We start from the raw sequence: 24,066 nt of genomic DNA on the forward strand, positions 1-24,066 counted from the left end.
ACCTGTTGGTAAGGGTCCAGACTCTATTACCTCTCTGCAGGTAGTCACTGTGAACTTTGCAATGTCGCTTTCTTGTCAGTGAGCCAGGTCTCTGCATCGTCCGGAGGAGTGTCCTTTATGTCTGGGCGGCTGGAATACGTAGCTTCAATGGTCTCTAGGCAATCATGGTGTACTGCTTCTCCTTGATTTCCACTGAGAAAGGAAGCTGGGTTGACAGTATCTGTCACCACTATCTCTACATCATCTTGCTCTACCATGATGGCCTGGTATTTCAGAGACCTCTCTGGTGAAAAGCCAGTGGCCACCCTTTACTTCCAGTGCTGCGGACATGGTGTGGGACACTAGCACAGCCATTTTTGTCCCAGGGTAAACTTGCATGCCTCTTGAATATTCAGCACAACTGCTGCTACAGCTCTGAGGCAACCTGGCCATCCTTTGGCTGTTGCATCTAGTTGCTTAGAGAGGTAAGCAACTGCCCTCTGGTATGGACCCAAGTCCTGAGCCAATATTCCCAGGGCAATTCCTTGCGTGGAAGAATAGAAAGAACGCTTCACTTACATCTGGAAGTTTCAAAGCTGGAGCCGACATGAGGGCAGTCTCTAGCTGGTGAAAGGCCCGTATAGCGTCTCTTGTCCACTGGAGATCTCAGTTCCCATTGGAAATAAGAGCACAGAGGGGTCTGGCGAACAGTCCATAATTATAAACCCACAGCTGGCACTACTCTGCCATGCCTAAGAAGGTTTGGGGTTCTTTCGTTGTCTGGGGTTCAGAGTTTGGCATAGGGCTTCCCTGCCTTAAAGTCTGCTGCTCAGCACTCACTTCTTACCCCAGGTAGATTACCTTCTGTTTCACTACCTGTGCCTTTTTCTTTGAGACTCTGCATCCTTGGAGTCCTAGGAAATTCAAAAGGCTTACCGTCCAGGCTTCTCTCGCTTCCCTCATCCGTGTGGCTACTAGAAGATCATTCACGTACTGCAACAGCCTCCTTTCCTCTTGTGGAGCTTCCCGGGACTCTGGGTCTTTGCAAGCTGTTCTCCAATTGGAGTGGGGAATTTTGAAGCCTTCAGGCACATGGACTATGTGAGCTTGTGTTTGAATGCAAAAATTTTCTGGCTGGCTTCGTGGATAGGGAGGCAAAAGAAGGCATCTCTTAGGCCTAAAACAGTGAACCAGGTTAGCTCAGGTATTAAACAAGTTAGTAAAGTACATGGATTTGCTACCACAGGGTACAAATTCTGTGTTATCTTATTGACAGCCCTTAATCCAGTACTATCAGTTATTGGACTGATTCCTTCCTTACCTTCCCTTTTGAGGGTACTACTCAGTTCTCACTGGTTGTGTTCTTTCATTAAGCTTGATGGGGGAGCATCTTTCACTCTCCCTGGTACAGCAGAGGCCCATACCCTTGAAAACACTTATTTACTTATTCTAATATCTCCCTACTAATGTCTTTCTTAATTTCAGTGTCTGTTAATCTTAAGCCTAACATCTTTATATTATTTGCCTCCAGAGTAACCTTTCTCATTTGAGACGGTTTAGCAAATTGAGCGAATTGTACAAAAGCTTTTAGGTACACATAGTACACATGTTACTTTAAAGGCTTGCAAAAGTATGCCTTCTCAGACTGGCCAGTTGTTCATTCCCCACACTACAACATAAACATTCTCCACAGGTACTAAAGCTTTATTTAAAACTGAACATATGACCCTTGTGCCGACAAAAATTCTTCCCTTTTGGGAAGGTCACCTTTACCCCTCCTCCCTTACCTTGGGAGGAAGCCTTTAGCAAATCATATGTACTCATTTTGCGAACTGTGATTGCTTTGCATTTCAGCATGATAACCTTTGTTTGACTTCATACGTTACTATCTTATGCTGCATGGTGAACAACATGTTTGATTTGCTCTCTCTTTGCCTTGTTTTCTTTTTCAAGGGCCAAGACCAAAGGGCGGTCTGATCTCACAGTCTCTTTGTCATTCTGGGTGATTTCTTAAAACAAAAGACATTTCAGCATACAAAAACTCTATCCCATTTTTCTTCCTATTAGAACAACAAAACAGCAATACCAGTGTTTCTCATAAACACTGCACTGCAATAATACCTGCACATCCAGCTTTTGCTCACAGGCCATTCCCGTGTTCCCTGGGGAGACGGGGCAGACAGAGCTGTCCCTGTGCCCAGGGGACAGCCACTGTCACCTCACACAGCATGCTAGCCTCTTGATGTACCAAAGGCTCCCCGAAATTGCCCACAAAGGCAGGCTATTCTGTTTGTTACAGAGAACTTTAAATCCTTTCAGCAGATTGTTTCCAGTAAAGACTTACTGCAGTACCAACTGAAGTCTCATAAATCTCATAAGTCTCATTAACTAATTCATCTCATTCATCTCTTCTATATAAACTCTGTTTTACAAAATATCAGTCTTTTCTAGTTCTCTTCTTGCACAATCTAATTAAGCACTGTGCCTACTTACACTTGTTTTGCTGCTTTGCAAAAAGGATGTGCTAGTCACAGCCGAAACTCTGATATGCCCGCAGACACAGACACAGGCACTGTCCCCCCCCGCTTTATCTCAAATTCACTAGAGCCAAGGCTTGAATTACTATGAGGGGGAGAATTCTTGGAATTCCTTTAACTCGCTTTATCGAAGTTAAACATAAATCACCGTACTATAGTTCTCCTATGTAAAATGCTACTCTTGTTGCAACAAAATCTTAAAATCTCTACAAACACCACTATACAATCTGAGAATCAAATTACCACAATGCAGCGGAAGAAAATCACCACACAAAATCACTGGAAAAGGGCATATCTCTCAAAGTGCTCACTTTTCTCGACACAACACAGCATACCATAATTCGGCATTTACTCATCAATTTTCCTGGACACAATCAAAATAACAGCACACAGTCTAGAGATCAAGTCCAAACATCCAAGGCAAAGGAACTCTCTGAGCTCATACTCACGGTTAATATGTACCAAATCTACACAAATCACTACATTTAAACACGATAAATACCGTCACTGACATTCCTCCACTCGCTTCTCCGAGGGGCACTTCTCTCCCTGCCCCTGCAGCCTGCTGCAGCCGACGCCTCTGGCCTCACTCGGCTGCTTCAAACACAGGGAGTACTGACCCCCCCCCCCCCCGCACTGTAGGGCACTGTAGATTTACTCTCTTTTATACACCATACACTTATCACCTGCACGATCACAAACACAGTGCACTGGCCGCACACATTAACCATACAGCAACACAGTGTCCGGACATCACACACACACACAAACAAAACACACACGGGCTCACCAGTTCTGCTCTATCAGAACTAAGAATCCCCAATACACACATACACAGGTTCGCCCGGCTTACCCCCAAAGCCGCTAGCGGTCTGCCCTATCAGAACGACGAACCCCGTCTCTAATACAGCTGCTCTATCAGCTGAACCCATGAACCCAGACGTCTCTGGGTGGTTTACAACCTTGCTTTCCTTCCTCCCCCCTGGGGCCCCTTAGTACATACCGTATCTTCCTCCGCAGGCCAGCGGGTCGTTGTCTGTCCTCGCAGGTGGCAAGTTGAGTCAAGTGGAGCCCCACCAGGAAAAAAAATCCTAGGGCGTGCCTTGGAGGACCATCTATCCCCCCTGCCCCCGCGGGGACAGAGAACTCCTGGCTGGCTCACCATAATGTTTTGCGGAGAAAAGAAGAAACCTTGCAACTTTATAAAATTTGTAAAGCTCGGTATGTTTATTTACGACGCCGTACGCACACGGAGAAAATTCTCTCCAAAGGCATGCGTACCCCTGAAAATTTCAGACCTCCTTTTATCCCCCTTCCAAATGCATATGCATACAGTTTCACAATAAGTTCATACATATTCATCCCGCATGACACTTAGCACCAGTTCTTCTTTATCAAAGGAATTTCTAGGTCGGGGCAAATTGACCTCGTGGTCTTTTCTGTTTTTCTTTCTCCGTCTCCTTGCTGTCTCGGCATGCGAGTTTTTCCTTCAGCTTTGGCCGTTTGACTTTTCACCGTTGTTAGACACTTCACCTAATTCAGGATGGATCTCTACTCTGTCTCAAGTAAATGGTTGTTTTTGTATTAGTAAAAACCCTGGCTAGGGCGAGGTAATGGCCCTTCCCCGAGGCTAAGGTGTACTTTTCCCAGAATAGTGAAGACACCTGAGAGGGTGGGGGGGGGGGGTTATGCAAAGTGACTCCAGGACCAGCATGCTTTTTGGGACCCCAACTCCAAAAGCACAGCGAAAACCCCAAAAACAACAAGCCAATTAAGAGTTGAGAGACTGGAGTGATGTCTGGACGTGAGGAGCCGAGTGCTGAGCCTGCAGAGATGCGGAGTCCCTCTCGCCCTGACCACGGGAGTCGTCCCTAGCGCCAAGACTGAGGGAGACCGCGCTGAGAAAAACAACATCTGACGGGGACAGCACACCCTAAAGGCTCCCACGAGGACTGGATCCCCCGGCTCTGCCCCTAGTGGACAGAGTTGTGCATATCCTCCTCCTCTGAGTCGCCCTGGGAGACACGATGGGGACTGCAGCCCTGCCGAGCTGCCCAATCCTGAGCTGATCACTTTTAATAAAGGCAATAAAAAGGAGAAGAAGTCTCCTGGCCCTGTTTATTTCATTAGCTGGGTTGTGACAGTGTTCACAGGGGTTCTTGGATGAGGGAAGAGACGAGAATGTTGACTCCATGTTTCAGAAGGGTTGATTTATTATTTTATGATATATATATTACATTATAACTATACTAAAAGAATAGAAGAAAAGGTTTCTCTCAGAAGGCTAGCTAAGCTAAGACTAGAAAGGAAAGAATGATAACAAAGGCAGCTGGCTCAGAGAGAGAGAAAGAGCCAGCTCTGCCATGACTGGTCACTAAATCCAAACATCCACATGAGACCAATCACGGATCCACCTGTTGCATTCCACAGCAGCAGATTACCATTGTTTACATTTTGTTACTGGAGCCTCTCAGCTTCTCAGGACGAAAAAATCCTAAGAAAGGATTTTCATAAAAAGATGTCTGCAACACTGGGTAGTGAGGGTCAAAGATGGCACCTGCTGTTACGAAGAAGAAATTCCAGAGATAGGATTACTAGCCTTGCAGTTTAACAAAATCTCATTAATTTCAGGGCACGTTGAAAAAAAAAAGCAGCTGCAGCCTTATCTCTCTTAGTAGGAATATAAAACAGCCAAATATGAACAGAGTCCCAGAGTTCAGAGAAGTTTTTAATTACCCAGAGTAGTAAATCTTCAAATCGAGTATTTAATTTTATCAGAGTCTTTAGTTTAGTATAAACGCCCCTTTGTTCTGACACATCTCAAGCCGTGCTTGAGCTAGCAGGCTACGGAGCCAGTGTGGGCTGCCTCTCACTCCCTCCGAACTCTCTCCTTCTCAAAGCCGCACAAGCTTTTGCATTTGTATATCTGGGATTTGCATTCGAAAACCCACTGCAGTGGCTGGGCAGCGGTGAGTCAGACAACGAAGGGGGTAGTGGGGAAAAGATTAGTGTCATGGTTTGAGCCTGGCACAGAGCCAGTGCCCCCATGAAAATGCCCTCACCCTGGTGTCTGCTGTGAGATGTGACCAGGAATAAGCAAAACAGGCTCCAGCTTAAACATAAAGAAAACTTTATTACCTAATCTACAGGAGAATAGGGAAAAACTATAAGGAAAAGAAAAAAAAAATTGAAAAACCTTACAAAAACCACTTTCCTCCTCCCCACTACCTGACTTTCCCAATCCGATACATTCTCCCAAATCACCAACTGCCCAGCCTGGCACCACACTTTAGTATACTCAAACTTCAGTTCATGAAGAGGAGAGGAGTCCTTCTTGTTCCATAGGCTTCCCCTGGAAACACACTGAAACCTCGTGTGCTTCCCTGTCACTTCGGCACCGCCCGGAAAAAAGTCCTTTTGCCGCTTGTGACATCTTCCTTCCATGCCCAGTGCTCTCACCACCATGCATGGCCAGAGCTGCTTTTAGGGTTGTCTTTCAAGGATGCCTTGTCTCACTCCAAAAATGCACAGTCTCTGCTTTGGGACATCTGTCCCCCCCATATTTTTCCAACCCCCTGGGGCCGGGGGGTCCTCACGATGAACCCTCCTGGTTCTGAGCCACTGCTTCCCCCTAAGTGCAGTCTCTGTGTCACAGGAACAAACTGAGTCCATGGCCACAAGAAAAGTCCAGCCAGAAGGCCACTCCAAATCATCTCTCCCCATTCAATCATCTCCACGTTCTTCGGGCCAGGTCTTTGTCTCATCTCATCTCCTATCTCCCTTCTTATTCAGCTTCGAGGAGGATCAGCATTTTTGCAAGGCCCCAATCATGAAAGAAAGGGGTTAAAACTTTCAGTCTCTGTCTGTCTCAGAACGACGATACTCCCACACGCGCTGCTGCTGTGGCCGGCCGGGCTGCACCCTTCTTCCCCCTTTCTCCTCCTGGGCCGGCTACTATCACATTCGGTGTCGCCGACTCTCCTCTCTCTCTCTCTCCTGGGGGGGGGGAAATGGCTGCCCGATGTCTCTTGGGGCTCCTCCACCCTTCCATCCTTGAGGGCCTTCTCACCCCCATCTCTGTCCAGGCCCCGGGCCTACCGCATGGCTGCCCCTCCCCCGCCCAGCAGCAGCGGCTGGACAGGGGAGGGAGATCCGACTTCTTCTCCTCGACGTCCCAAGAGAGCCTGCCAGGGCCAGAGCTCTGCTTTTTAACCCCTGTGTATTCTCGGAGGTGTGTCCAAACCCCACTGGCTACACCAGGTGCCAGTATCAAACTCTCGAACATCCATTGGTTTGACCACAGCATCCCAGAATTCCCACTTCTTCCTGGTCAAACCACCACAATTAGTCTCCCCATCGCCTTTGTCAACTCTTCAGGGGACACCCGTGCGTAAGCCTGGTGCCAGAGGAGGGAGCAGCAGATCCATCTCCACCCCCTCAGGTACCAATGCAGACTGTGGACCCAGTGCGGGCTGTAGGACCTCGTTGTTACTGTCTGAGACTGCCTGTTGAACTTGCAGCTCTGGCTCCACGGGTGCAGAATGAGGTATTACTGGGTCCTCCCCCGTGAAAAACTCTGGGGCATATGCTGGAAAAGCCGTGGCAGGATCGTCTGGCTCTAGGGCTGCTGCTCTCCTCTCCACTTTTAATTGTTTTTAAATTGTTATCATAAATGTTAAAAAAGGGACCAAACTCTCGGTGCTAAAAGTAATTTCAGCATTTATTTTTATTATAATAAAAAAGAAAGGCCTAAAGCATGGGGACTTGCGGGCCGAGCAGGAGCGTTCCTGTTGAGGATGCTGCAGTGCCAGTGCTGGATCTTCTTCAGCAGTGATGTCCCCAACGTTCCAGGTGGAGCAGCACAGGTTCAGTGGGTCAGATGCCCCTTTTTGTCCTGTTTTTCGTCCCTTTGGATTGGTTTCTTTTTGGATCCTTCATTTGCATGAAGGTTTAAAGCGCTTGATTGGACCATTACAGTTCTGTCCAGGCTGGCTCATTTCACTTGGAAGGTGGTGCACTTAGGTGTATTATGGTGCACTGAGTACCGTATTTCTTATAACTACCCTTTTAACCTGTTTTACCATAACCAAACTAACAGTATGGGCTTAACAATCTATCAACTATTTTACAACAGTTTCTAACCTATTTTTAGCAATTAATTTCCATGTTGTACTCTATCTCTTAGTGTCTTTGAACCCATCGCCGATTGCATCCCAAAGGGCCATCCCGAGTTTTTCCTACTCTGAGGTATCGAATATGTTTTTAGGGTTGATCAAAAACCCTTTCTCCTGACCCCACTTTAGCAATGTTTTCAAAACTTCCGGGTCATATTTACCTCTCTCCTAGAGAGAATACACTGGAGGACTTTTAGAGCAGCCTGCTCCTCTTTTGAGAGCACCTTCCCCATCCTGCAGAGCCTGGTCGCTCACCTGTCCCAGTGTAACAGCTGCAGCTTAAACAAATTCTTTCTGGAGTCGTTTTCCTGGCTCCGTTGGAGTCGTCCTCCGACTCCCGCCCTCACAGTCCAGCTGTGGTGGCCTCCAACCCGGGCCCGCGCCTTTTCACTCTGCAGAATCGCCTTCAGAGTCCAAAGGGTCTAAGAACGCCCCTCTTAGAGTCCAAAAGTTTTGATCTATTTCATTAACACATTCACTATCACATTGTGCGTCACCAATATATTGCGGGAAATCCAGGACTCCTGTACAACTGACCAATATGATCAAGCCAAAGCTGTTTATTGTTTACAATAATGTCCTAGGGTGACGTTATGATGCTTGTATCCCCAGTCATCTGTTCTGTTTACGCTGGATATTATGCTATGTGCCTTCAAGACTGGCTCTGAAGAGCGGAGTTTTGTTTTGTTATCCGCCTGTTTCCCGCACAGCTGGCGGGACACAGAGCTGGGGCAGTACATAGTGCGGTTTTTGCTTTTTGCTTTGCTTTTTTCTTTGCTCTTGCTCTTGCTTCTGCTTTGCTCCTGCTTTTTGCTTCTGCTCATTAGTTAGTTTAGCTAAGCAGTCTGATTTTTTTCCCTGGACTGTATTTCCTTTCCCTTTTGTGGAACTACTCGAACCTGATCCAGACTGGGACCTGGGAAACACCAAGAGTTTAAACCTTGTGGCCTGCAGCAGCCATCCCCAGTGCCGGAGGGACTAATAACAGAGCGACAACTCCCAAGAGTTACTTTCTGAATTTATCATCTTTTTCAGAGTGGTGAAAGAGTTTTGTCATCCAGTATTGTTCATTTTGTGTGCTGGGGGGTGTTTTGCCTGTTAAATAAACAGGTTCTTTCCACTTCTCTCAGTTGGGGGGAGGGGCCGTGTGGGTTTCCTTTTGGGAGGGGCCCCCTTTGGAGGTTTTCTCCCAAATTTTCCCTAAACCAGGACAATTACACACACTTTTATAGATTCTACAAACTACTAAGTACACACTTCTTGATTGGTGCCTTTGTCTCGTTCCCTCGTTCTCTGCCTCCATTTCTCAGCGTCCGTGATTGGTTACTGTGCAGGTGTTCTACAGTCGTCTGTTATCTAGTGCTTTGCGGAGAAAAGAAGAAACCTCACAACTTTGTAAAAGTTGCAAAGCTTGGTATGTTTATTACAGCGCTGGACACGTGCGGAAATTGCTCTCCTCAAAAAAGGCATGCATACCTCTGAGAACTTCAGATCTCCTTTTATCTCTCTCTCAAATACATATGCATACAGTTTCACAATAGGTTCATACATATTCATTTTTATGGGTTTCGTGTGACTTTTACCACTAGTTCCTTTTTATCAGAAAGAATTCCAAGGTCAGGCTGACTTGCCCTTACAGCAGTCCCTGTCTCTCTCTATCATCTTCTGTCTCCTCCCCTTTATCTCTGTCCTTCGCTGAAGTAACTTCACTGAGCTAAGACCTTGCAGTCTGGCTAAATAACTACGATTTCTAACCACAGACTCAACTCAAAAATGTACATTTCACCTAAATTAAAATGAATTTCTATCCTGGAAAGTTTTCACTTTGCTTCACTAGTTGTTGCGAGTCTAGTATGAGGTTTCTCAGCTTCTTCATTCTTATTTTAGCACAGTTTATGTCTTAGTAACCTTGATGAATTACACAGTGCCCTGAGAAAATTCTGATAAGAACAGTTACAGACAGTATGGCTGATGCGCACTGAGGCCAAAGTTGTTCAGATGCATTGCTACAGCCACCCCTGTGGGCAGGGGCTACAGTGGCCTCCCGGCCCTATGAGGTTGCAGGATGCCCAGGCTGCTGGCCCATCCCTGAAGCACTGTAGGCTTTGCCGGCCGGCTGAGCTGTGTCAGCACCTGGTACTTTACAGAGCTTATGGTGCTGCGAGAATGGCCCCGAACCCAGACCGGTGTGCTGTAGGGGTGTCTGGACACTGTGACTGGATGGGGAGTGGCTTTGATGTGCAGTGTAAGGTACAGTAACCAGCTTTGGTATATGGTATAAGAAACAATGTGTCACCGAAGCCTGGCCTGATACATGAAGGAATTTTGTTTGGGTCTCGGAGTAATTCGTGATTTTGAGCTGTAGGAGAATGAGCATCCACAGGGGAGCTAGGAGAAGGGCAGAATAAGCCCCTGGATGAATTGGTTAGAAAGTGTATTATTATGTGAGGTCCTTGGTTGGAGACAGACAAACAACACGGCTCACCCAGGGTTAGCGACAAACAGCCTGTTTTATTGTTCAGAACTTCTTTTCATAGGGGGTTTGAATTTCCCAGGTTTGGATAGCCAATTGGTTGGGATCTCTGCACTGCCCAGCTCTCTGACCAGTGATATGTCTGCATCCAGGGTTGAATGGGGTTGGCTGAGGTCTCTGTTTGAGTTCAAATCAATCTTATAATCGCCTTATCCGGGGACTTGTTTTACTTCTAGGCTGGTCGAGTTTGGGGATCCGATATGGTCAAATTTATCTGGCAGGCCAGCTGCAACTGTGGCAATTTCCCCTTTTTGTTTTATTAAAAAATGCAAAGTGTTCTTTGTCTTCATCCGCAGGTGCCTTGCAGATAGAATGACAAAGACAATATGTTGACACAGATAATAAATCTAGCTTGAGTAAGATTTTCTACTCAACTCAACAAACTTAGTCTCCCTCAGCCAGTGATGTTTCTCATGTATCACTGGAGTTGTAATATTCACATTCAGGAGCTGTTAAAGGGCACTTTATAAGGCCAAATTTGCAAATCAAAGTGCCTTGATTTCATCTTTTTAGGATAGAAACACTTGGGATTTATGGCATTCTCCTTTTACCAGCCAGGTATAGGACTTGATCAGGGCTAGGGATTTGGTTGGGAAGGTTTCTCCTAACATATTTTAAAAACAAACTGTCTGGGTTTGGAAAGACAGGTGTCTGCGAAGGAAGGCAGGAGCCTCCCCTGAAATGGAAAATGTAAACCTCGTCTCTCTGAATTGCTATAAATTTTAAATAAAGGGGGCTCTCAGGCAAAGATATGGGAGCAGGAATAACAGTTCTTTATCAGGGAAGAAAATAAAAAGATAAAATAATGCAGGAAACCAAAACAACACTGACAGAGTCAGAATATGACCTGACACCCTGTTGGTCAGGGTGCTGGTATCAGTCCAATATGAGTTGTGGCTGCAGTCCTCCTGAAGTGTCAGGTGTGGTTTTGTTGGAGCAGGGATCCTGTAGAAAGGGTGTAGTCTTCCTCTGAAGATCCAGTGGAAGAGGCAGCCATTCCTCTGAGAAATCCAGTGGAGAAGCCATGCTGGTGTTCCAGAATCTCAAGATTATATCTAGGCAAAAATGCTTGGCTCCTCCCTCTGGGCAGAGCATCTCACAATGGGATGCTATAGTCCTTATCAGTCATGCAGTGACATTCAATAGCCTATTATTAGCAGATGTCTTCCCTGAGGGAGGAGTGGTCATGGAAGAGATAAGGAAAATTGCCCACTTAACAGAAGACAACTGCCATACAGATGGCAAATAGAATACGATTTGCTTGGCAATCCAGGACACAAACATTTATTATTATTAACGGAAAAAGTTCTTCAACATAAACAACTTACGAATAATCAAAGAAATGTACATAAGTAACATTAAATAATATCTTATGGCTGGATACTTGGGTGTACTAGGCAATTTAACTTTGCTAGTTGTTACTCATAGTTTTGCAAATGTATTATCAATATACTTTACATTATTGCTCGATGGCAGTGATATAAACAATGAACTTTATCCCTTTGCAAATGGTTTGGAAATTGAACCAGAGTTAGTCAGTGAAAATAAAAAAGGAAGATAAAAATTTACAGTATTCATGGGTTAATCAACAATTCTAGCTAAATTAAATATTTTTGGGGATGATTATGCATTTTCAATTAATATGTCACTTGCAAAATGTGAAAAATGCATATTATATGATTGGCTTTTCACAACTATTAAAATGAATACTATATGTGTTATGTTGGAAAGTTATGTCATATTAATCCTTTTTTGTAGTGCTGTACTAATCTTTTAAAGTAGTGTGGTGACTGTTATGAACAAAAATTCTGTTGATTTTTTTTGTAAGAAAAGGTTACAAAAAGGCAGCCAGATCGCTGTCTCTGCCGAAGTTCTGTGTGTTTTGTTATTGTAATCACGGGTCATTGTGGCTAATTGCTCCTTTTGTATTAGCAGAGCCTTGCCCAAGGCTAAGGTGTACTTTTCCCAGAAGAGTGAAGAGACCTGAGAGGGTGGGGGGGGCTATGCAAAGTGACTCCAAGGACCAGCATGCTGTGGGACCCCTACTCCAAACGTGCAGGAACCCCAAAAACAACGAGCCACCTAAGAGTTGAGAGACTAGAGTGATGTCTGGACGTGAAGAGCCGAGTGCTGAGCCTGCAGAGATGCGGAACACCTTCGCAGTCCCTCTCGCCCTGACCATGGGAGTCGTCCCCAGCGCCGGGACCGGTCGGGACGGAGCCAGGGAAACTAAAACCAGAAGGGATCACCACACCCTAAAGGCTCCCACGAGGACCCAATCCCCCAGCTCTGCCCCTAGTGGACAAAGCTGCGCATATCCTCCTCCTCTGAGTCGCCCTGGGAGAGGCGACGGGAGACTGCAGCCCCGCCGAGCTGCCCAATCCTGAGCTGACCACTTTTAATAAAGGCCTTAAAAAGGAGAAGTCTCCTGGCCCTGTTTATTTCAGCTGGGGCGCTCGTCCGGGATAGCCACGCCAAGAGAGGACTCAGGACTGGCCATCTTGGACCCTCAGAACAGCTGGCTACCAGGACCAGAGGGATCGGCTCAGGACCAGCGACGCAGAGGAGCACCGGAGCACCGGACTGGTGAGAAATCCGGTGGCGGGAGTGGGAGACGTGTGCATGTGTGTGTGAGTGAGACGAGGGCCGGCAGCCGGACCCTCGACCTGAGAGTGGACCCCTTAGTACTGCGTTGCCGGACTTTCGCGAGAAACCCGGTCAGGAACAGGGGACGGTGCTTGGAATTAGTGTGAGTGAGTCGTCTCCTAAGGGGGAAAAAAAAGGGGCAGCCCCCCGCTCCGGGCGTGCGGAAGCAATATTTGTATGAGTGGATACGCACCCAAAGTAAGTCCTGACAGAGGGAAGTCAGGCAGATTTGTAAGTCCCGAGAAGGATTCGGGTAGCATTTGTAAGTCTCGAGAAGGATTTGAGTAAGATTTGTAAGTCCCGAGAAGGATTTGGGTAGCTCACAAGCCCTGCAGGCAAAGTCAGTCCTGACAAAGGAGTCAGGCACAAACCCCAGTGAAGGAGGCTGTGGTTTGCTTTTAAGTCCTGATACAGTGAAGCCTAAAAATTGGCGGGTTAGGCAAACTAAAAATCAGGCAGTTGTTTTTCCTGACTGAGGGAGTCAGACTTCTTAGGATTCTTAGGCCGAGGTTTCGTGTGTTCAAGTCCCGATAGATGTAAGACCTGAAGTGGGGAAAGTTGGGCAATCAAGAGATCTGGCAGTTGTTTCAGTATGAAGTCCTGAGCATCAGGCAGAAATTTGAAGTTCAGTGGAGGAAGCTGAAGCTCCTGAAACAAGTTTTTTTTTTTTTAATAACTGATCAGTAAAGGCACCTTTAAGATTTTTTTAGTGTTGAGAAGTGAAAAATGGGAGGGTGTAATAGTAAAAAGACTGGCAAGAGACTGAGGGATATACCTCCCAGTAGTCCCTTAGGAGAACTGTTAGTAAAATGGGATTCTATAGAGGCCACGGAGGGATTAGATAAAGTGAAAATGATCCATTAGTGTGTAGAAGTCTGGCCAGAATAAGAGTTGCAAGGAGGATGGCCTTGGTGTGGGACAAAAGATAAGTGGATGTGCCAACAACTAAATAATTATCTGACAGCTCGAGGAGATACTGATCCTGACCAATTACTGTATGTATCTTGCTGGGTAAAGAGCACTATTGGAGATGAAGGTGTGGGAATTTGTAAGGTACAGAAGAAGAAGGAGGAAAATGAAGGAGGGGTTGATAGGACTAGTAAAAGATGGGACCCCCTGTATTATTTGCCTCCTTCTGCCTCTCCACCTTATAATCCTCTTCTTCAAGCACCTCAAATGGCAGGTCCGGTTCTTCCCCCGGCTGCCATCTCATTACCACCTGCTCAAACTCCTCCTCCTCCTACCTCTTTAGCTTCCACTATGATAAACCCAGTATATCCTCCAGTAACCACTCCCTCACTGCCTTCAGCTCCTCCAGTTATTTCTGCATCACAACAAGCGCCTGCTACACCTGCTGCATTCTCCAGCTCCACTTAATATCCACTCAGGCTCTTCTCCCCCTCCTATTGCTGTCCCTTTACCTCCTCCTAGTTGGGACACAAATGCCTCCTTGCCCAGTAAACAGCTATCAGCAAACACCCCTTCTGATGGGCAGAACGTTCAGGGTAACCCAGATATCCCTCAAAGTAGTTTGGCATCTGAAGATGGGCCGTACTGTAGCACCAGATCCAAGACCTCCAAGGCAGAGAGACTCTTTCCTCCCAGAGAGGTTCCTATGGGAGGAATAGCGGGAGGTGTTGGCTTTGTGAATGCTCCCCTAACTGCTTCTGAGGTGAGAGGATTCAAGAAAGAGTTGGGGCATTTAGTTGAGGACCCAGTGGGCATAGCCAACCAAGTGGATCAATTTCTAGGTCCAAATATCCACACTTGGGGAGAGATGAATTCCATCCTGAGTATATTATTTTCCCCAGAAGAGGTCCAGATGATTAGGGTGGATGGCATAAGAATTTGGGAGAAAGAGAACCATCCAGGATCCCAGGTGCCAACAGGTGAACATAAATTGCCACTAACGGATCCCAGCTGGAATCCTAACCAGGAGGAGGGGAGGAAGGCCATGATGGAATATAGGTCTTTGATAATACGGGAGATCAAAGAGTCAGTTCCCAAAGGAACTAACACCCAATTGGCATTTGAGGGTGCACAAGAGAAAGAGGAAGCTCCTGCTGCCTGGCTTAATCGCCTAAAGCGGAACTTCCAGTTGTACACTAGAATAGACCCAGACACCCCAGAAGGTCAAATGCTACTAAAAGTCCAATTTGTTACCAAATCTTGGCCTGATATACGGAGAAAACTGGAAAAGATGGAAGATTGGCAAGAGAAGGACATTAATGAGTTATTAAGAGAGGCATTGAAGGTGTATTTAAAGAGGGAGGAAGATAAAGTAAAGGCCAAGACTAAGATCATGGTTGCTGTAGCTAGAGAAAGTGCAGGGTGGCAGGTCCACCACCAGGGGGAGGCAAGGATAGGCCTCTTGTACTGTCAGGTGCAACAGGGATAGAGACACCTCAAGTTCCTTTGAGAGAACGACATTGCTATTACTGTGGAAAGGCTGGACATGCCAGGAGGTTTTGTAGAAAGCTCAGTCTCGATGCGGCAATAGCCAGGGAATAGGATAATTTAGGGAAGATCCTTAAAGGTGGTGATTAGAGGGTCAGGGGCTTTACACTTTAGGGGACCCGATGCAACATCTAGAAGAGCCTTTGGTAAACTTTGAAGTGTAACCCCTAAATGAAGAATTAGAATTTTTCAGTAGATACAGGAACAGATAAGTCCTGTCTCAACAAAGTACTAAGAAGTATAGTAATAGTGAAAAAACATCTGAAGTTAGACAAAAAACAGCTAGGTAGAAAGGATATCCAATAGCACCAAAACTGGCCAGTAATACTTAACTTGTAATAAGTGATGTGAAAGTAAAAGGTACCTTATTGTTGTCTTGTTGTGTGTGTGAGAGTGAGTCACAAGCAAAGTCAGCCTCAACTTCCCGGGCAGGTGGGAAGGGGGCAGTGGAAGTGTGTGTGTGACCTGCAAACCAGGCTTGTGTCCCCCGGGCGGGTGGGGGCTGTGGCCAAAGAGTGTGTGTGTGTGACCTGCAAACCAGACTAGTGCTCCCCAGATGGGTGAGGAGCCGTAGCTGTAAGAGCATGAGTGACACGCAGACAGCCTCACAGGTGAATGTGCACCAGAGGCAACCAGAGTCTGGGCCCTTCCAAGAGGCCCAGAGATACTGAGACCTGTGGGCCAACCCCAAGGTGAGGGGGGCCTACAGGGACCCGTGATTGTCTAGCAATAATGATCCAGTTTGTGTCTTGAGGGTGTGAAGGAATGTGTGAGTGTGAATACAGACAAATTAGAATAGAGGTAATGTAGATTGTACATTAAAAGTTTTACCACATCTCCTTAGAGGGAAGTGTATTGTGTAGAAGAATGGTGTACGAAAAAAAAAACAATTAAAGTGTAAGGGGTTGAAAGAAGTATTTAAGCTCTAAGTGAAAGTAAGAAACAGAAGCAAGAGATAAATAGATAAGATCTTGAAAAATAGAACAGAAAACCAGTGATTTAAATACACAGAAAAATAGGAGAATAAAAGTACTTTGGGAGTTAAGTTAGCTGAGAAATACACCTCCTTGCAAAATACAGAGTATATAGAAGTTGATGAGAGAAACATACAAGTTATGGAAAAAGAGAAATTACCAATAACATTAAACAGAGAAACTGAATTTTGATAAAATCATTAAATAGCAGACCATTATTGCCTGTGTTTGAAAGCCCGTTTCAAGTACTCTTCATTACTTATTCGACTGTGCAGACCAAAAGAAAAAAGGTTGGACTCACATCACTCTCACCCCCTGGCATTGGACCAGGATTCAACATCAGGTTTTTTTCCCTCTGGCATTCTGGCATTGGACCGGACTGCACCCCATTCTCCTTCTGGCATTGGGCCAGACTCCCAGTTTTTCCCTCTGGCATTGGGCCAGAGTCCACACCACTCACCTCCGGGCACAGGATAAGGATTCATCCACATCACAAGTTAATTCACCTGAGTATACTGAGATTTAAAGTTGACTCTCAGAAAGAAGAGTCAAAAAGACTGAACTGTACAGGAAAAATTGATATCAGAGTTCTAATATTGCTTAAAATGTTTCAAAACTGTTTTGTGTAAATTATGTTGGTAAAAAGTTTAAGGCCGTAAATAAGTAATTCTAGTTTAAGTTCCCCAATATATTTCTAAAGACTCCAGGTTAACCCTCTACCGAACACTCCCGTGGGGGGGAAACTAAAATTTGTAGGGAACAGACCAAGAGAGGTTTAACCAGAGAAGCAGGTAGAAGGGACTCTAAAGAGCTTGGAAGCTTCTCCTCAGGAAAAATTCCCCAAGAGGCAAGGCCGGGTGGGCAGGCTGTGCAAGATGACCCATACCGGACTCTTGGGAAGGGTAGTACTGATGGCTCTGATTGCTGGTGGTGCTCTGGGGAGCCCAGCTGAGCCGTGTAGTGAATGCTACCAACCCCTCTATGAGGAGGAAGTGAGCTCCTTGTCGAGAGTCCACATCAGTTCTAACCCTGATTGTGTTGACCCCTCCCAATTGGTCCTTTATCAGAAAAATAAGAGAGTGTATTGGATAGCCCAGAATACTGCCACTTTTAGGCAGCCACTCCTAGGAGAGTGCCCTATAGAGGAAGCCTGGTTTTGCTTTGAATGTGATGCTGCTGAAACAAGCTCAGCAGATCTAGCAAAAAGCAAAGAAATGGTGAAAATGGTAAGAAAAACTGTTTGTTACAAGTATTTATATGAGTGTACTGGAAAAGAGATAAACCCCTTTTGGAACACATTTCAGGGGAACTCTAAACCCCTAAGTTTGATCTCATCTGGCAACTGCATTGCTAAGGTGATAACACCAATTTTCTTATTACCCAAAGAAACTGGATCAAGTTTGGGAGTTCCTATATATAATGATTTGGGAGAAATTAAACAAAACCGGGAAAGTGAAATAGAAGTTGAGAAAATCCAAAATTGTAAAAGCCAAGTTCAGATCCCAAAATCTGTGTTGAACAAAGTCATCCGGCTCCAGGCAGTATTAAAAATAAAGACTTCAATTATTAGGGACATTTCAAACGAAATAAAAAGATTAGCATGTGTAAATAATCAAGATCAAACTCCTACACTTGATCCCAGTGGGTGGGAGAACTTAGACATTTTCAGAAAATATGTATGGGAAAAGGAGTTTTTTCTCACTATGTGTGTACTTGGAGGATTGCTCTTTTTACTATGCTTATTTATCTGTTTTAGTAAAACAGTATTAGCTGTACAAACCAATCTGGAAAAACCAAGAAAAGTAACAAGGTTAAGAAACCATGATTACCAAAGAGCACAAGAGATTTATAGTAGATTCAAAAAAAAAAATTGTGAGTTGATGCGAGCTTAAGAATTTAAGCTCGATCAAAGAAAAAGAGGGGGCACTGTTATGAACAAAAATTCAGTTAATATTTTTTGTGAGAAAGAGTTACAGGGATGCAGCCAGGTCTCTGTCTCTGCCAAAGTTCTTAGTGTTTTGTCATGGTAATCACGGGTCGTTAGAGCATATCTCCTCTTTTGTATTAGTAAAAAGCCTGGATGGGTGCAGTAGATTGCCCTTCCCCGAGGCAGTGCTCTCTTCCAGCATAGGGAAGACACTTGAGAGGGTGGGGGGGGTTATGCAAAGTGACTCCAAAGTCCAGAATGCTTTGTGGGACCCCGACTCAAAATGCAACGAGAAAACCCCAAAAACAATGAGCCAAATAAGAATTGAGAGACTAAAATGATGCCTAGACATGAGGAGCCAAGTGCTGAGCCTGCAGAGATGCTGAACACCTTCGGAGCCCCTCTCGCCCTGAGCAGAGAGTCATCCCAAAGCCGGGACTAGCCATCTGGGAAGCTCACAGGATCAACATCTGATGGGGACATCACGCCCTAAAGGCTCCCACGAGGACTGGATCCCCGGCTCTGCCCCTAGTGGACGGAGCTGCGCATATCCTTCTCCTCTGAGTCGCCCTGGGAGACGCGACGGGGACTGCAGCCCTGCCGGGACGCCCAATCCTGAGCTGATCACTTTTAATAGAGGCATTAAAAAGGAGAAGAAGTCTCCTGGCCCTGTTTATTTCATAAATCATACCGACTTTACAACTTTTACAAGTTGTGGAGGTTTTTTCTGCAAATCAGTGACATTCCTATTCTGCTGGATAATTATAAACATTATGAAGGATTAGTTTTTATGATACAAAATTGCGAAAAATGCATATTATATTATTGGCTTTTTGCAAATATTAAAAGGAATACTCTATACGTTAGGTTGGAAAATTATGTTGTATTAATTTTTTGTAGTGCTGTATTAATCCTTTTGAGTAGTGTCGTACATATAGTTTTAGGCTATAAAAAAACATTAAAATAGAAACTATGTGATGTAAGATACTTTTTGCAACTAGCTCAAGGAATGGATAAGATAATCAAGAAATTCTTCGCATAGAGATAACAGCAACAAGACACCAAAATCCTCAAGAGAAGAATTATTACCTTCTTATTGGGAAAAGCCAGACTTCATGGGGACCAAGGCGATTGATTTACAAGATGAAGGGGGACGTTGACAATAAACCGAAAAATCCCTAGTTTGAAAGGAATGTCTGCATCATGTATGAGATATATGAATATGCAATAGGCTATTGCTTTTAAGGGTTAATCCTTTGTTAGCAAAACATGTTCTGTGGCAGAGCAGAACATCCAGACGACCGTAATTCTTTGTTTTTTATTGTCTATTATTGTCCTAACTTTGATTGTCCAAATTCTTATTGTCCTAATTTTTATTACTATTTTATTACTATTAAACTTCTAAAATTTTAACACAAGTGATTGGCGTTTTTAACAAAAATTAGCACACAAAACATTTTCATACAAAATGTTCTCGTGCAAACATATCCTTACATCAGGGTTGTGCTCTGTTTTCCAGGAGACAGATTATAGCACTGTTGTAATATAATCTTGACACAAACTACAAACTGCGGCTTTATTATCGGTGGGATAAAAAATGAAATTAATTCCCTTTCAAAATAATTGTATTATCCCAAGTAGCTTTTTTTTCCCCTCTTGAATTTCAGTGATCAAATTGCCCTCATCACATTCTGCACCCTCAAATGAGAAGCATGTGTATTGCAGAATGTGCTATAGTCACTGCACTGATTGGCATAAATAGAAGAAGTGAGGCAAAGTTAAAATAGTTTCTTAAGAGATGTGGCATGGAATTCAACAGTACATTAGTTTGAGAACTGGTAGAGGGCTTTTCTGTACTTTATTCGTGTCCTATTTGCAGTCCATTGCTATACCCCCTGGTTTAGGAAGGGGGATTCAATCATTTCTCATGTAAAATTTGCTTAGGTTTTGTTAAAATTCTTTATTCACTAAATAGTAAATCCAAAAAATTTAGCCAAATCATAACAATTTTAAAGCCTTCTGAGGCAGAACTGGGAAGATTAATACATATTTGTATGATTTCAAATATATATAAATTATTATACCAACTTTCAGGATAAAAATGTTTGAGACAAATTATACATCCATAAAACCTTTAGCCACACCATTTTTCAGTAAAAAGACAAAACAAGTCAGACAAAAATCAAACTCAAGATTATTTAGAATGCTTTAATTAATATTTGATCTTCCACTGTGGAAACCCAGAGCACTGGGAATATTTCTTTGTCTGCTCTGGGGTGCCCTGACCCCCAGGGGAGCACTGACTTTGACCCTCATTCATGGAGAAAGTTTCCTAGACTTTAAGATAGACTAGAATCCACAAAAGTGTGCAATAGATTATAGAGAGTAGTGTAGGTGTATCACTTGGTGAGAAATTTAGGTTTTGGGATTTTTAGTATGTTGTGGATGGAAGCAAGATGGAGGGCACAGGGTGTCATCCTGAGTTTCTTCTTCATGCTTCTTCTTCCTTCTTCTTCATAGGTTTCGGTGGCATTTTGTAATTGAGCAGAAAAGTCCACATTGCGGGCTCTTTGGGATCAGTTATTGGGTTAAAAGGGAAAATAATCTAGGTGTCAGTTCTTAATTGGATAGTTTAGTCTTAAAAGATCTTGTGAAAAGAGATTGCTAGCCATTTTGTGACTTCTAATGAAAAGCTGCCAAACTCATGGTTGTGTTTTGCGGAGAAAAGAAGAAAACTCCACAACTTCGTAAAAGTTGTAAAGTGGTATGTATGTTTACTGCAGCGCTGGACGCATGCAGAGATTTCTCTCCCTAAAAGGCATGCGTGCCTCTGAGAACTTCAGATCTCCTTTTATCTCCCCTTCCAAATACATATGCATACAGTTTCACAATAGGTTCATACATATTCATTCCGTGTGACATTTATCGCCAGTTCCTCTTTATCAAAAAGAATTCCTAGGCCAGGGCAGACTGGCCTTGTAACTGTTTCTGTTCTTTTTTTCTGTCCCCTCACTATCTCTGTCCTGCAGTTTTCCCTTCAGCTTTGGCCTTACAGACTTTTCACCTCTCCTAGACACTTCAACTAATTCAAAATGGATTTTTACTCTGGGGGATTTTCCCTCTGTCTCAGTTGTGAGACTATTTTACTGATAAGAAATAATAAACACTTGAGTCTGAACATGAGCTACTGTTTCAAGTGCCTTCAATCCAGACCCAGAGTAAACCTACAACTGATTCCCTGACATCCCACCAAGTCACTTGCAATGAAAACACAAACAAATCACAAACATTAACAAACTGACAATGCAAGCAATTATGGTGGCACTTTAAATTTCATCGATTTTCACACAGCTCCATTGCATGTGTTGGTGGGTTCCTGTAAAAGAAAAGTGAAAATTTGGCCCACTAGAGTGATTATTAAAAAGAAGTAAAAACTTCTTGTGGCTAACAGAAAGTGACAGAGTCCATGTGAAGAAATGGTTATCACATTTAGGTGTGATTTTGCTACTTTCAAGTTTTGTGCTCTCAAACTGTTTTCCTTGTCTTCAATGCAGGGATGTTTGAGATTCCAAGAAAAGAAAAAAGAAACAAACTTCCCTGGCAAAATATGCCTGAACAAAGCAAGTTGCTAAACGTATCGGTTTGCTTCTTCTGTTCCCGTGGTTTTCCTTTCAGATATGATCGAGTTTGACGGCAAGCAATGCCACTGCCCAAAGCTTTTCTTAATAACTAATCATTGTTATAGCAGTCAATCATCTTTTAGTAGCCAATTGCTCCTTGTCCCAATTATTCTTTTTTTTTTTTAAATCAAGTCCACCTCAGAGGTAGGAAGGCGACTAATAAATTAACCAAGTGTTATAAATACATATTATAATATTGGCTATTTGAATGGTATATGTATAATGCTAAAATAACTTTGCTATAGAGATAGTTTTTTATTTCTGTTCTAAATAAGCTTAGACATAGTAGTGAAATAGCTGATATAGTATGCTTGTGTTAAACTGCCTGCTTCATTGGGATAACATTCAACGAGCATATGATAGAGGCCCCTGCTACTTACATGCCAATTATCAGCACCCGCTGTCTGTAGAAAACATGGACCAAAGTCCAAACTGGAGGTGATAACAAGAAAGGACTAAAACCACAGCCAAGAAATGTGCATGCTCTAAAAAGGAGGACCCGAGGAGGAGACATGCTAAATAGTTCTTAGAATGTGTAAAATCATTTGGGGAAAAGTTTAAGTATGCATAATTGTTTTTTAATATGTAGTAGGCTGATGCAATACAAAGGGTATGTAAAGGGCATCTCCAAAATAGCAAGTGTGCTCTTGGCAGAATGCCAAGCATCCAGCCATAAATCTTTGCTTTATTGTCTTTGTCTCCTGTTGTCCTATATTTAACTTTTAAATTTTACCAGGAAAGTGAACCTCATTTTTCACAGTTGGGAGCTTTGTCCAAGATGTAACACCTCGCCTCTGAAGACCCCAGGACATCCTGAGTGGGGGAGGCACACCCCGCAGAGTTTGGCGGCCCATTCCATTTCTTCTGGTGTGCATCGGTGGTCCCAGGTCACCACCCCGTGGACAAGAGAGAGACAAATAAAGCAAATGAAAGGGAAAAGGCTCCCTAATAATGCCGCGGTATTAAGCCCCACAATTCTTGTGCATGAAGACCCAGAGAAGAAAGAGAATTGGTAAGTCTTTTTTCATGGGGGCAGATACAGGGGATGAATGGTGGGGGATGAATGGTGAGGGATGAATGGTGTGAATGAGACACGAGCTGGCTACTCCAGACCTGCAAAGTGATGGAGGAGTCGCTGAGGGCTGCGGGTCCATTCTTTAGCAAGAAAAACGGCCAGTGAGGAGACAAAGCAAGAGATAAAAGGAGTGAAAGATCCCCCAGGGTGACTGGGACTGGATCTCAGGGAGGGGTTGGAACCCCTGGAGAAAGGGTGCCAAAGGTTTCCTAGCACAGTCCACTAGGAAATGGGGCTGTCCTGGTTTAGGGAAAATTTGGGAGAAAACCTCTAAAAGGGGCCCCTCCAGAAAGCAAATCCACACAGCCCCTCCCCCCAACCAGTTTGGGAAGGATTTCCTCTGAGACAAGTGGAAAGAACCTGTTTATTTAACAGGTAAAACACTCCTCAGCACACAAAATGAACAATACCAGATGACAAAACTCATTTGCTGCTCTGAAGAGATGACAAATTCAGAAAGTCTCTCTGGTAGGTCGTCGCTCTGTTATCAGTCCCTCTGGCGCTGGGAAAGGCTGCAGAGTAGGTCCCGGCAGGCTACAAAGTGCAAGCTCTTGTTGTTTCCCAGGGTCCCAGTCTGGAGCAGGTTTGAATGGTTCCAAGAAAAGGGAAAGAAAAACAGTCCAGGAAAAACTTGGACTGCCTCAGCTAGCTAAAATAACTAACTAAAAACCAAAAGGAGGGTGGTGTTCTGCCCCGTCCGTGCCCAGACAACAGTGGAGTTCTGTGTTCCAGCAGACTGTGGGGGAGAGTGCAGCTGATAACGAAACTCTGTGCTTCTTCTTCTCCCTGCCTTCACTATCCAAGCCAGTCTTGAAAACACAGAACATAACATCCAGCATAAACAAAACAGACAATTTGGGATACAAGCATCATAATGTCACCCTAGGACAGGGATAAAAGGGAGGCCCCCTTAAAAAGTTACCAAATTGAAGGATTGGGACACACAAGAGGCTACAGGAAGTGTGGGATACAATACCCAAGAGAATCTGGGGTTGGCCAACAACATTTGAGATTTTACAAAACCCCATGATGGATATTAACAAGTGACTTGAAAGTAAAGGTGCCTTATTTCTGTTGTCCTGTT

The sequence above is a fragment of the Zonotrichia albicollis genome, chromosome W (genome assembly GCF_047830755.1).
Source record: "Zonotrichia albicollis isolate bZonAlb1 chromosome W, bZonAlb1.hap1, whole genome shotgun sequence".
In the NCBI taxonomy this organism is placed as follows: domain Eukaryota; kingdom Metazoa; phylum Chordata; class Aves; order Passeriformes; family Passerellidae; genus Zonotrichia; species Zonotrichia albicollis.